Genomic DNA, 14,111 nt, shown 5'->3' with positions numbered 1-14,111 from the left:
TTCTGGAGAAATGTTTGTTTAGTCCTTTGGCCCATTTTTTTGTTTGGGTTGTTTACATTTCTGCTATGGAGCTGCATGAGCTGGTTGTATATTTTGGAGATGAATTATTTGTCAGTTGTTACATTTGCTATTATTTTCTTCCATTGTGAAGACTGCTTTTTCACCTTGTTTAGCTTCCATTGGTGTGCAAAAGCTTTCCAATTTAATTAGGTCCAAATTGTTTATTTTTGTTTTTATTTCCATTACCCTGGAAGGTGGGTTGTAGAGGATCTTGCTATGATTTATGTCAGAGAGTGTTCTGCCTATGCTTTCCTGTAAGAGTTTTACAGTTTCTGGTCTTACATTTAGGTCTTTAATCAATTTTGAGTTTATTCTTATATATAGTGTTAGAAAGTGTTCTAGTTTCCTTTTACAGTGGTTGTCCAGCTTCCCCAGCACCAATTGTTAAAGAGATTGTCTTTTCTTCATTGTATATTCTTGCCTCGTTTGTCAAAGATAAGGTGTCTATAGGTGTGTGGATTTATCTCTGGGCTTTCTATTTTGTTTCATTGATCTATATTTCTGTCTTTGTGTCCATACCATACTGTCTTGATAATTATAGCTTTGTAGTATAGTCTGAAGTCAGGCAGGTTGAGTCCTCCAATTTCATTATTCTTTCTCAAGATTGCTTTGGCTATTCAAGGTTTTTGTGTTTCCATACAAATTGTGAACTTATTTGTTCTAATTTTGTGAAAAATGCCATTGGTAGTGTAGCTTGATAGGGATTACACTGAATCTATAAATTGCTTTGGGTAGTATACTCATATTCACTGTAATGATTCTTCCTATCCATGAACATGGTGTATTTCTCCAGCTATTTGTGTCATTATTTCAGAGTCTTAAGGGACCAGATCTGCATATATTGCTGCTCACACCTTTTCTAAGTGAAATTCGTACATTTTCACTTATGATAAATGATGTATAAATTATTGACAAGATAAAATTTTTAAACTATGCATTTAAAGTTGAGATATTATCTCTTTATATATCTGTGAATTTTCTTCCTTTAAATATAATGATTATGTTTAATTATGGGCATGCCAGAAATTATGACAATGATGATCAAAAGCCTGGAATATGTTTAATGTAGTTTATTCGTACTTTTTCCCTTGAAAATCTACTTATTCTTCTATTGACTGATCTGTTCCATAAATCTTGGAGAAAATGCCTTTGTAAACATATTTTTTCATAATGAGTTGAGTGTTTCAAGACACATTTTTTTTTTAACATCAACATGAATCTGCCACAGGTATACACGTGTTCCCCATCCTGAACCCCCCACCCTCTTCCCTCCCCGTATCATCCCTCTGGGTCATCTCAGTGCACCAGCCCCAAGTTTCCAGTATCATGTATCAAACCTGGACTGGCGATTCATTTCATATATGATATTATACATGTTTCAATGCCATTCTCCCGAATCATCCAACCCTCTCCCTCTCCCACAGAGTCCAAAAGACTGTTCTGTACATTTGTGTCTCTTTTGTTGTCTCACATACCGGGTTATCATTACCATCTTTCTAAATTCCATATATATGCATTAGTATACTGTATTGGTGTTTTTCTTTCTGGCTTACTTCACTCTGTATAATAGGCTCCAGTTTCATCCATCTCATTAGAACTGATTCAAATGTGTTCTTTTTAATGGCTGAGTAATACTCCATTTTGTATATGTACCACACCTTTCTTATCCATTTGTCTGCTGATGGACATCTAGGTTGCTTCCATGTTCTGGATATTATAAACAGTGCTGTGATGAACATTGGGGTACACCTGTCTCTTTCAATTCTGGTTTCCTCAGTGTGTATGCCCAGCAGTGGGATTACTGGGTCATAAGGCAGTTCTATTTGCAATTTTTTAAGGAACCTCCACACTGTTTTCCATAGTGGCTGTACTAGTTTGCATTCCCACCAACAGTGTAAGAGGGTTTCCTTTTCTCCACACCCTCTCCAGCATTTATTGCTTGTAGACTTTTGGATCACAGCCATTCTGACTGGTGTGAAATGGTGCCTCATTGAGGTTTTGATTTTCATTTATCTGATAATGAGTGATGTTGAGCATCAAGACTCATTTTGAAGTTTGGCAGAATATCTCATAGCACCTAGGCTCAGATTCAAAACTCTATTTTTCATAATGTATGAGCTTGGACCTGGCTGCTCTTAAACACTGACAAATGTTTCATTGTTCTGCATCTCAATACCACTGAGGCAGTCAACATGGAATCTTGCTTTGTAGTTATCATTCACACAAGTGCTGATCCCCTGAAACAATGCAAATGTGTTACAGGCTACTCTGCCGGAAATATATTTCTACCTTCAAATTTTATTGCAGTTCTTTCTAGGAGATTCTGAAAGGCATAAAATGGTTTCTCTTTTGATTCTAACTTTGTTTTTCATAATATCTGGTATCAATAAATAATTTATAGGATTTAATACCCAGTTACCATCCATACCATGATATTTCAGAGGAATTATAGATGATCTTGCCATACTGTAAATAGGAATTTATTATTTTATATCCTACAAAGGATTATTATGTTTTTCTACATGATGCAATATATTATTAAAAATCATGATATGCTGGGTTCATCACAAAACATTGAGCTTTCAGGGGCTCAGGATGGACAGGGGTAGTATATTTCTAGTGTTTTATAACTAATTACTAATGCAGATGTTTTTGATCTGTAGATGTAAAATAATTACACTTGCAACCTATGAGAAGTATTTTCCAGGATATCTGAAAAAAATCCTTTGTTTAAAAATTTCAGCATCATATACATGTGTACTAAAAATTCTTTATAATAAAAGTCATTCAAAGACTTCATATATATATTTAAATTTTTTTATTTAAGTGAAATACAGATAAAGTGTACAAACCTTAAATGTGAAAGTCAATGGACTTTTACATGTATATACTACATATATATGGCATCTAAAGTACACTTAATAGAATACTAAATTTTTAGCACATAGTTATATAACAAAAGAATCTATCTCTTTTCTTTTGTGAGCAAGAGAAGTGGGTTTAGTGTAACAAATCTCTTGCTTTTAGGTGGCATAGAAGCCAAGGGTGATGGCTGTTTCATGTGCCAACATGGTAAGGCTACAGAACTCAGTTACACACCCAACACTAATACAAGTACTGCAGACATGACCCACATCTCCAATCAGTCAACTTTAAATAAAGGAGACTAATCTTAGTAATCTCAGTGAGCCTCATCAAGGCATGTTGTTATGCCTTGAGAGAAGAACTGAAGTTTCTCTGAAGAAGAAATGTGGCCTATGGTCTGAAGTGCATGGGAATGAAATCAATAATTTTACAGGCGACACATTTCAATGAAATATAAACGGTGGTGCCTTACCACCACAGCGACTTTATTTCAGATGTGTCTGATGCAGTGGTGAGGTCTTGGTTGACCATAAGTCACCTTGATTTACTCCACTCTGAACTGACACAGTTCAGTTCAGTTCAGCCAGTCAGCCGTGTCCAATTACTGGAACCTGATGGACTGTAGCACGCCAGGATTCCTTGTCCATTACCAAACCCTGGAGCATGCTCAGACTCATGTCCATTGAGTCAGTGATGCCATCAAACCATCTCAACCTCTGTCATCCCCTTCTCTTCCTGCCTTCAGTCTTCCCCAGCATCAGGATCTTTTCAAATGAGTCAGTTCTTTGCATCAGGTGGCCAAAGTACTGAAGTTTCAGCTTCAGCATCAGTCCTTCCAATGAATATTCAAGACTGATCTACTTTAGGATGGACTGGTTGGATCTTCTTGCAGTCCAAGGGACTCTCAAGAGTCCTCTCCAACACCACGGTTCAAAAGCATCAGTTCTTCAGGGCTCAGCTTTCTTTATAGTTCAACTCTCACATCCATACATGATTGCTGGAAAAACCATAGCTTTAACTAGACAGACCTTAATTGGCTAAGTAATGTCTCTGCTTTTTTAATATGCTGTCTAGGTTGGTCATAGCTTTTCTTCCAAAGAGTAAGCATCTTTTAATTTCATGGCTGCAGTCACCATGTACAGTGATTTTGAAGCCAAAGAAAATAAAGTCTGTCACTGTTTCCATTGTTTCACCATCTATTTGCTGTGAAGTGATGGGACCAGATGCCATGATCTTAGTTTTCTGAATGTTGAACTTTAAGCCTACTTTTTCACTCTGCTCTTTCACTTTCATCAAGAAGCTCTTTAGTCTTTTTTCACTTTCTGCCATAAAGGTGGTGCCATCTGTGTATCTGAGGTAATTGATAGTTCTCCCAGCAATCTTGATTCCAACTTGTGCTTCATTCAGCCCGGCATTTTGCATGATGCACTCTGCATATAAGTTAAATAAGCAGGGTGACAATACACAACCTTGACATACTCCTTTCCCTATTTGTTTCTAGTTTGTTCCTTTATTTGTGCCATATTTCTCTGCCTTTTCCTTTCTTTCTTTCTTTCTTTTCTTTTTTTTTTGTGTGTGTGTGTGTAACTGTTTGAGGTCTCCTTTTCTGAGGGTTCAAGTTTGAACTCTTTCTTCCTTTTGGTTTCTGCTCTCCTAACTTTGGCCCAGTGGTTTATGTGAGCTTCATATAGGATGATATTTGTGCTGAGTTTTTTTTTTTTTTTTTTTCCCTTTGATGGACAAGGCTGAGTGAGGTGATAATCCTGTCTGCTGATGATTGAATTTTTATTTTTGTATGGTTTGTTGTCTGGATGAGGAGTCATGCACAGGCTGCTACTGGTGGTTGGGTGATGCCAGGTCATGTCTTCATGTGGTTTCCTTGGTGGGAGTTGTCACTATTTGATACTCCCTAGCATTAGGAGATCTCTGGTAATCTACAGTCTTGGAGTCAATGCTCCCACTGCAAAGGCTCAAGGCTTGATTTCTGTCTGAAAGAAGGTCCTGGAGTGACATGCCACCATGTGGCAGAAGGCAGTCAGGATGTGGTGACAGTCTCCTCTCCTGGCTCCTGTCTGCAAGTTGACCAGTGAAATGCTTCAGCAGAGCTTGACTCTGTTGGCCTGACCTCAGCTCAGCTCACTCGTGTATCTGAAGTTAGCTGGCAGGTGAAGTAGGTGCGGGCTGCCCTAAATAGTCTTGGTTTGGGATGATGGCACTCTGCCAAATGGTGTTCATTTCTAGCCAACTCACACAGGCTTGTTCTCACAGCAGATCTTGCACCCAGGGTGGCCAGACAGCTACTCTCATGATGGAATGTAAGCAGAAGCAATGTCCACCAAACATGGGCTGATAGTTTTAAGAAGTTAAATGCACCCTCTTCCCTGAGTATCTCTTGACTTCCTACTTTTGCATTCCAATCCCCTGTCATGCTTTTTGTTGTTGTTGTTGTTAGTTCTAGAAGGTCTTGTAGGTCTTTACAGAATCTGTCAATTTCAGCTTCCTCAGCATCAGTGGTTGGGATATAGACTTGAATTACTGTGAGGTTGAATATGTTGCCTTGGAAACAAACCAAGATCACTTTTTCATTTTTGAGGTTGCACACAAGAATATTTCAGATTCTTCTGTTAACTATTAGAGCTACTCCATTTCTTCTAAGGGATTCTTGTCTACAGTAGTAGAAATAACAGTAATTTGAATTAAACTCAACCATTTTCCATCCATTTTATTTCACTAATTCCTAAGATGTCAATGTTAGGTCTTACCATCCATCTGCTTGGCTATATCCAATTTACATAGATTAATGGACCTAACGTCCCAGGTTCAAGTACAATATTGTTCTTTAGAGCTTCAGACTTCACTTTCACAATGAGACATATACAGAGCTGAATTTCATTTTGGCCTTGGCCCAGCTACTTATTTCATTTTTACTGAAGCTTTTAGTAAAACTAACTAATATATATATATATATATTACTTAGCTCTGAAAATTTCAGAAAGTGGTAAAATATAGCTTAGTTATATTCATTATAATGGTTGGATTAGATTAAGAAAAAATCATGACATGAAAAAATATTTTTGTGTTTTTTTCAACTTAGAAAATAATAATATAGCAATGGTCATACCAGGAAGAATATAAAAATTTATTAAACTAAAATTTTTATATATACCACACCTCACCTTTATTTATACTTCTCTTATTGTATGAATTATAGCATTGATAATATATTTTTATCCTTGATACTTTAATTTTTTTCATTAAAAAGTAAAGTTTTTATATAGATTACATTATCTCTTGAATGATTTTCTAGATATGCTACACATTTTAAGTGCTTTTTAATATGTAAATGTATAGACATTGACTACGTGAAATCTCTGACTGCACGGATCACAAAAAACTGGAAAATTCTTAAAGAGTTGGAAATGCCAGACCCCCTTACGTTCCTCCTGAGAAACCTGCATGCAGGTTAAGAGGCAACAGTAAGAACCAGACATGGAAAAATGGACTGGTTCAAAATTGGAAACAGAGCATGTCAAGGCTGTATATTGTCACCTTGCTTATTTAACTTATATGCAAAGTACCTCATGTGAAATCCTGGGCTGGATGAGTTACAAGCTGAAATCAAGATGGCTGAGAGAAATACCAACAACCACAAATATGCAGATACCAGTCTAATGGCAGAAAGTAAAGAGGAACTAAAGAGCTTATTGATGAAGGTGAAATAAGAGAATGAAAAAGCTGGCTTGAAACTCAGCATTCAAAAAACTAAGATTATCCATCCAGTCCCAACACTTCATGGGCAAATAGATGGGGAAAAAATGGAAACAGTGACAGACTTTATTTTCTTGGGCTCCAAAATCACTGCGGGTGATGAATGCAGCCATGAAATTAAGACACTTGATTTTGGAAGAAAAGCTTTAGAGAGCATATTAAAAAACAGAGACATCAGTTTGCTGACAAAGGTCTATATAGTCAAAATTATGGTTTTCCCTGTAGTCATGCAAACATGAGCTTTGGGGCATAAAGGAGACTGAGTACCAAGTGATGCTTTCAAATTGTGGTGTTGGAGAAGACTCTTGAGAGCCCCTTGGGCAGCAAGGAGCCCAAGCCAGGCAATCTTAAAGGAAATTCACTCTGAATATTCACTGAAAGCTTCCTGAATGTGAAGCTCCAAAACTTTGGCCACCCGATGTGAAGAGCCAAATCATTGGAAAAGATACTGATGCTGGGAAAGATTGAGGGTAAGAGGAGAAGTGGGTAACAGAGGATGAGATGATTGGATGCTATCATCGACTCAATGGACAAGAATTTGAGCAAAGTTTGATAGAAGTGAAGGACAGGGAAGCCTTGTGTCCATGAGGTCACAGAGTTGGACATGACTTAGCAACTGAACAACAATAATCTGTCAATATATAGTCAATCAGTCACAATAATTTTCTGCAACACTCCCTCTGTTCAAACATTGTTAAACTGCTCCTCTGGGTAATGACATATTCAGGATATCACACCATTTACCTCCAGTAAAATAATTTTCTGTGTATGATATAAAGAATGAATAAGTAGTGATAGTAAACATAGTATATAATTCTTAGACTATTCCACATGTTGGAGGCTTTGTGATCTCCTAACTTAACTTCAGAAAGAATTGATCAACGTGAATTATTCAGATTGCATATTTCCTTGGCATGAATAATTTGGCAGTCTTTACCATTTTAATACTTGTATGTCTGTTAGTTCAACTAGATATGTGGGACTTTGGATCAACCATGTAGACAACATTCCAAATAAACAAATGAAAATATTTTTGTGCATAGTCAGTTTTTATGACTCTCCAGGTCCCATCTCTACCCTATGTTTTGTAGCCTGAATAATAGCAACACCACTGACTTTCTCTGGAGAAGATGTCTTAATGGCTGTGAAATACTTTTTTATTTTTAAATGCATAATTATAAGTTTTATATTTGAAGAGTTTAATAATTTAAAAGATGCTTTTCTAGTAATCAAAAGGAAATAATTTTTCCTGAAAATTACTTTCAAGGAGACAGTGATGAATATATTCATGCTGTGATTTATAAAAAGCTGATTAAGTAGAATTCAACAATGTATACTTTTTCTCTCATCCATCTATTGAAATCACTATTAAAATTTAGTACTTACTTTCCTTAATGGAGTATAGTTAATGACATCTTTTTCATTTCAGGATTTTTTTTTTTTTTTCTTCATCCTTTTACAATAAGCATGTGAGGGAGCTGGAAGTAGGCCTGTGCAGAAGTGTGGGTTCAGGTAACATACTCTCTTCAAAGATTAGACCCAGAGTGTCTGCAGAGGCTAGGTCCTATCACTAGAGAGGTCTTAATTTGAGGATGGTCTGAGATATGAAAAATTTAATATTATGAGCAGAGCATAGTATCAGGGAATCCCCACCATAGTTAATACATAATGCTTCATGAAGTGGAGCTCAAGTTTATTCTCATCTTCAGCCTTGGGCTAAGGTGCCTAGCCTGGTTCTGTTCTCAAAAAGAAGAAGATAAAAATCAGGCTTGGATAAAGTTCCTCAACCCACAGTCTGGTGTTTTCACACATTCAGGTTAGAAGTGGGGAACAGGATAGAAGAGGAAGTAAAAAAGTGTTTCATCTTTGGTTCTTTAAACTGAGCCAGTGAGAAGGTGTGTATTGGAGGCAAGATTGGGCAGAGGAGGTTTGGAGAATGAGTGATTGGGAGGGTAAATATGACTCTGTAAGTAACACAACACCCACACCCAACGTGTTTTCTTGAACTATTGATTTCAGGGTCTTGACTGTAAAAACCCACGTGATATCACTTCAGAGCTTGGTCATCATAAGCAAGCATCCAGTTCTCAAACATCTAAATCTGGGCTGTTTAATTCTAGATTGATTTGGCAATAGAGCAGGCCTGGGCTCTGAGCAGGCCAGATGTTGCTACAGAAACTCAAGGAAGAAAGTATTAGGGGGTTCAAGCAAGAAATGGAGGAATGTTCTCCACATTGATAGAGAAGCATCTGACCTCCTAGAAAGAGATTTCTCAAATACCTTCTTCCATTGGGAACAGTTCTAGCTCATCCAAAGAACCATTAACTCTGCTTCATAAAATAGATTGTCAGTGATTGTAAATTTCCTTTTCTAACAATTTCCAGGATCCAAAACTTCAACTTCAAACATCAACTAGATGGTGTTGTTTATGCAGAATATAGTAGAGGAATCAAGGAACTATTACAACCCTATAAATAATGGTCCAAATGCTCACTTTTTCTTGAAAGAGGCTGGTGTCTCATAATCCATGGAATTTGGAAGTGGAGCACTTTTTTTTTCTTTTTTAAATTTTATTTTATTTTACTTTACAATACTGTATTGGTTTTGCCATACATTGACATGAATCCGCCATGGGTGTACATGAGTTCCCAATCCTGAACCCCCCTCCCACCACACTCCCCATATCATCTCTCTGGGTCATCCCAGTGCACAAGCCTGAAGCATCCTGTATCCTGTATTGAACCTAGACTGGCGATTCATTTCTTACATGATAGTATACATGTTTCAATGCCATTCTCCCAAATCACCCCACCCTCTCCCTCTCCCACAGAATCCAAAAGTCTGTTCTATACATCTGTGTCTCTTTTGCTGTCTCACATAAATGCTCATTGTATCACTTATCCTGTTCCTGATGCCAAATGTCTTATTATTCACACTATTTGCACTCATCACTGAACCCAGGGTAGGCAAGGCATGGACTATAGGCTAGAAGAAGACTCAAAGAGCTGCAGGAACTACAGAAATGTTTATTCTCTCCTGGCTAAAACAGCAGCTATAGCATAACCTAACACAACACAACTTCTTATCTGGCTGGCACAGCAGCCATAACAGTATTCTCTCCTGGCTGATGCAGCAGACATAGCAGTAGACACTTTATATTCTCCCCTCTCAGGGCTGACCCAACAGAAACTAACGTGATGCAGCAGTAAATAACCCTACTTTCTAGGTGGAGCTTACACATCAATACAGCACAAAGTAGCATGAGAGCACCTTGAGACACACATGCGTGGTACTGTCAGTGATCTCAGTGGCTACATAGTCATTATGCACGAAATGTGGAGTGACAGAGCCTGACAACATCTTGGCTAATAGGCTCTCTCCCCACACTCATAGATGAGAAAATTATGGTTAAATTATGATTTCTGTCTTTCTAATCAATATTCTCAATATCAAGATTTACTGAGCATAGCCCTGCCCATCAGAACAAGACCACTTTCCCCCTCAGTCAGTCTCTCCTATCAGGAAGCATCCATAAGCCACTTAAACTTCTTCATCAGAGGGAAGACAGACTAAAAATCACAATCACATAAAACTAACCAATCTGATCACATGAACTACAGCCTTGTCTAACTCAATGAAACTATGAGCCATGCCATGTAGGGCTACCCAAGGTGAACTGGTCATGGTGGAGAGTTCTGGTAAAACGTGGTCCAGTGGAAAAGGGAATGGCAAGCCACTTCAGTACTCTTGCCTTGAAAACCCCATGAACAGTATGAAAAGGCAAAATGATAGGTCACTGAAAAATTAACTCTCCAGGTCGGTAGATGTCCAATATGCTACTAGAGATTAATGGAGAAATAACTCCTGGAAGAATGAAGAGACAGAGCCAAAACAAAAACAACACCTAATTGTGGATGTGAGGGGTGATAGAAGCAAAGTTCAAAGCAGTAAAGAGCAATATTGCATAGGAACCTGTAATGTTAGGTCCATGAATCAAGGCAAATTGGAAGTGGTCAAACAGGTGATGGCAAGAGTGAACATCGACATTGTAGGAATCAGTGAACTAAAATGACCTGGAATGGGTGAATTTAACTCAGATGATCATTATATCTACTACTGTGGGCAAGAATCCCTTAGAAGAAATGGAGTAGCCATCATAGTCAACAAAAGAGTCCAAAATACAGTACTTGTATGCAATCTCAAAAGCAACAAAATGATCTCTGTTCATTTCCAAGGCAAACCATTCAATACCACAATAATCCAAATCTATGCCCCAGCCAGTAATGCTGAAGAAGCTGAAGTTGAACGGTTCTATGAAGACCTACAAGACCTTTTAGAACTAACACCCCCAAAAGATGTCCTTTTCATTATAGGGAACTGGGATGCAAAAGTAGGATGTCAATATACACCTGGAGTAACAGGCAAATGTGGCCTTGGAGTACAGAATGAAGCAGGGCAAAGATGAATAGAGTTTTGCCAAGAGATCACACTGGTCATAGCAAAACTCTCTTCCAACAACACAAGAGAAGACTCTACACATGGACACCACCAGATGGTCAACACTGAAATCAGATTGATTATATTCTTTGCAGCCAAAGATGAAGAAACTCTATACAGTCAGCAAAAACAAGACTGGGAGTTGACTGTAACTCAGATCATGAACTCCTTATTGCCAAATTCAGACTTAACTTGAAGAAAGTGGGGAAAACCACCAGACCATTCAGACCGAAATGAAACCGCTTACTATTGGGTTTCATTTGATGACCTAAATGAAACCCCTTACTATTATACAGGGGAAGTGAGAAATAAATTTAAGGGATTAAATCTGATAGACAGAGTGCCTGAAGAACTATGGATGGAGGTTCATGACATTGTACAGGAAGCTGAGCTCAAGAATATCCACAAAATAAAGAAATGCAAAAATGCAAAATGGCTGTCTGAGGAGGCCTTACAAATAGCTGTGAAAAGAAGAGAGGCAAAAAGCAAAGGAGAAAAGGAAAGATATAAGCATCTGAATGCAGAGTTCCAAAGAATAGCAAGGAGAGATAAGAAAGCCTTCCTCAGGAATCAGTGCAAAGAAACAGAGGGAAACAATCAAATGGGAAAGACTAGAGATCTCATCAAGAAAATTAGAGATACAAAGGGAATATTTCATGCAAAGATAGGCACAATAAAGGACAGAAATGGTATGGACCTAACAGAAGCAGAAGCTATTACCAAAGGTGGCAAGAATACACAGAAGAACTATATAAAAAGATCTTCACAACCCAGATAATCACGATGGTGTGATTCCTCACCTAGAGCCAAACATCCTGGAACAAAAAGTCAAGTGGGCCTTAGAAAGCATCACTATGAGCAAAGCTAGTGGAGGTGACAGAATTCCAGTTGAGCTATTTCAAATTCGAAAAGGTAATGCTGTAAAAGTGCTGCACTCAATATGCCAGAAAATTTGGAAAACTCAGCAGTGGTCACAGAACTGGAAAAGATCAGTTTTCATTCCAATCCCAAAGAAAGGCAATGTCAAAAATGCTCAAACTACTTTACAATTGCACTCATCTCACACACTAGTAAAGTAATGCTCAAAATTCTTCAAGCCAGGCTTCAACAGTATGTGAACTGTGAACTTCCAGATGTTCAATTTGGTTTTAGAAAAGGCAGAGAAACCAGAGATCAAATTGCCAATATTCATTGGATCATTGAAAAAACAAGAGAGTTCCAGAAAAACATCTACTTCTATTTTATTGAGTATGCCAAAACCTTTGACTGTGCGAACCACAACAAACTGTGGAATATTCTGAAAGGGTTGGGAGTAACAAACCACTTGACCTGCCCCTTGAGAAACCTGTATGCAAGTCAGGAAGCAACAGTTAGAACTGGACATGGAACAACAGACTGGTTCCAAATAGAAAAGGGATTTTGTCAAAGCTGTATATGTCACCCTGCTTATTTAACTTATATGGAGAGTACATCATGAGAAATGCTGGTCTGAATGAAACACAAACTGGAATCAAGATTGCTGGGAGAAATATCAAAAACTTCAGATATGAAGATGACACCACCCTTATGGAAGAAAGTGAAGAACTAAAGAGCCTCTTAATGAAAGTGAAAGAGGAGAGTCAAAAAGTTGGCTTAAAGTTCAACATTCAGAAAATGAAGATCATGGCCTCTGGTTCCATCATTTCATGGCAAATAGATGCGGAAACAGGGGAAACAATGTCAGACTTTATTTTTTGTGGTTTCAAAATCACTGTAGATGGTGATTGCAGCCATGAAATTAAAATACACTTACTCCTTGGAAGAACAGTTATGACCAACCTAGACAGCATATTAAAAAGCAGAGACATTACTTTGTCAACAAAAGTCCATCCCTTCAAGGCTATTGTTTTTCCATTAGTCATGTATGGATGTGAGAGTCGAAGCATAAATAAAGTTGATCACTGAAGAATTGATGCTTTTGAACTGTGGTATTGGAGAAGAATTTTGAGAGTCCCTTGGACTGCAAGGCAATCCAACCACTCCATCCTAAAGGATATAACTCCTGAACATTGATTGGAGGTACTGATAGTGAAGCTGAAACTCCAGTACTTTGGACACCTGATACAAAGAACTTACTGCTTGGAAAAGACCCTGATCCTGGGAAAGACTGAAGGCGGGAGGAGATGGAGACTACAGAGCATGATGTTTGGATGGCATCACTGATTCAATGGACATGAGTTTGAGTAAATTCCATGAGTTGGTTATGCACAGTTAGGTCTGGCGTACTGTGATCCATGGGTTGACAAAGAGTCAGACAAGACTGAACGAACGAACTGAATTCAGTTCATTATTTCAGTGCAGAAGTTTCATTTATGGATTTTCTTAAACTTAAGCCACAATACATTAATAAAATAATTTACTAACCATAGAATTTAGTCACAGAGTCATAACATTTTAAGAACACTGGAGGAAAACAAAATTAGGGAATTTCTTATTGATGTTAGAGTTTGAAATAGGAGTGGAAACACAAACCTATAGGTTAGGAGATTAGCACTTTAGCAATGCTCAAATCAAATATTTAAGTTTACATTTTGGTCTTTCATGTATATTTGGGCTTCATATCTCTCAATTGTATTTCTTGCTGAAAATAGGAAGCAAAATAATAAATTATATAACATTCTATGCTTTAAGCAGGAGCTTCCCTGACTGCTCAGGTGGTAAAAATATCCACTTGCAATGGAGGAGTCACCAGTTCGATCCCTGAGTAGAGAATATCCCCTGGAGTAGGAAATGGCAACCCACTCCAGTACGCTTGCCTGGAAAATTTCATTTATGGAGGAACCTCGTAGGCTACAGTCCATGGGGTCTCAAAGAGTTGGACATGACTGAGCAACTTCACTTTCACTTTCTTTCTATGCTTTAAGCACTTACTTTTAAAATAA

This window comes from Capricornis sumatraensis, chromosome 22 (genome assembly GCF_032405125.1).
Source record: "Capricornis sumatraensis isolate serow.1 chromosome 22, serow.2, whole genome shotgun sequence".
NCBI lineage: Eukaryota > Metazoa > Chordata > Mammalia > Artiodactyla > Bovidae > Capricornis > Capricornis sumatraensis.
The sequence above is the reverse complement of the archived record's forward strand: the minus strand, read 5'-3'. Positions refer to the sequence as shown.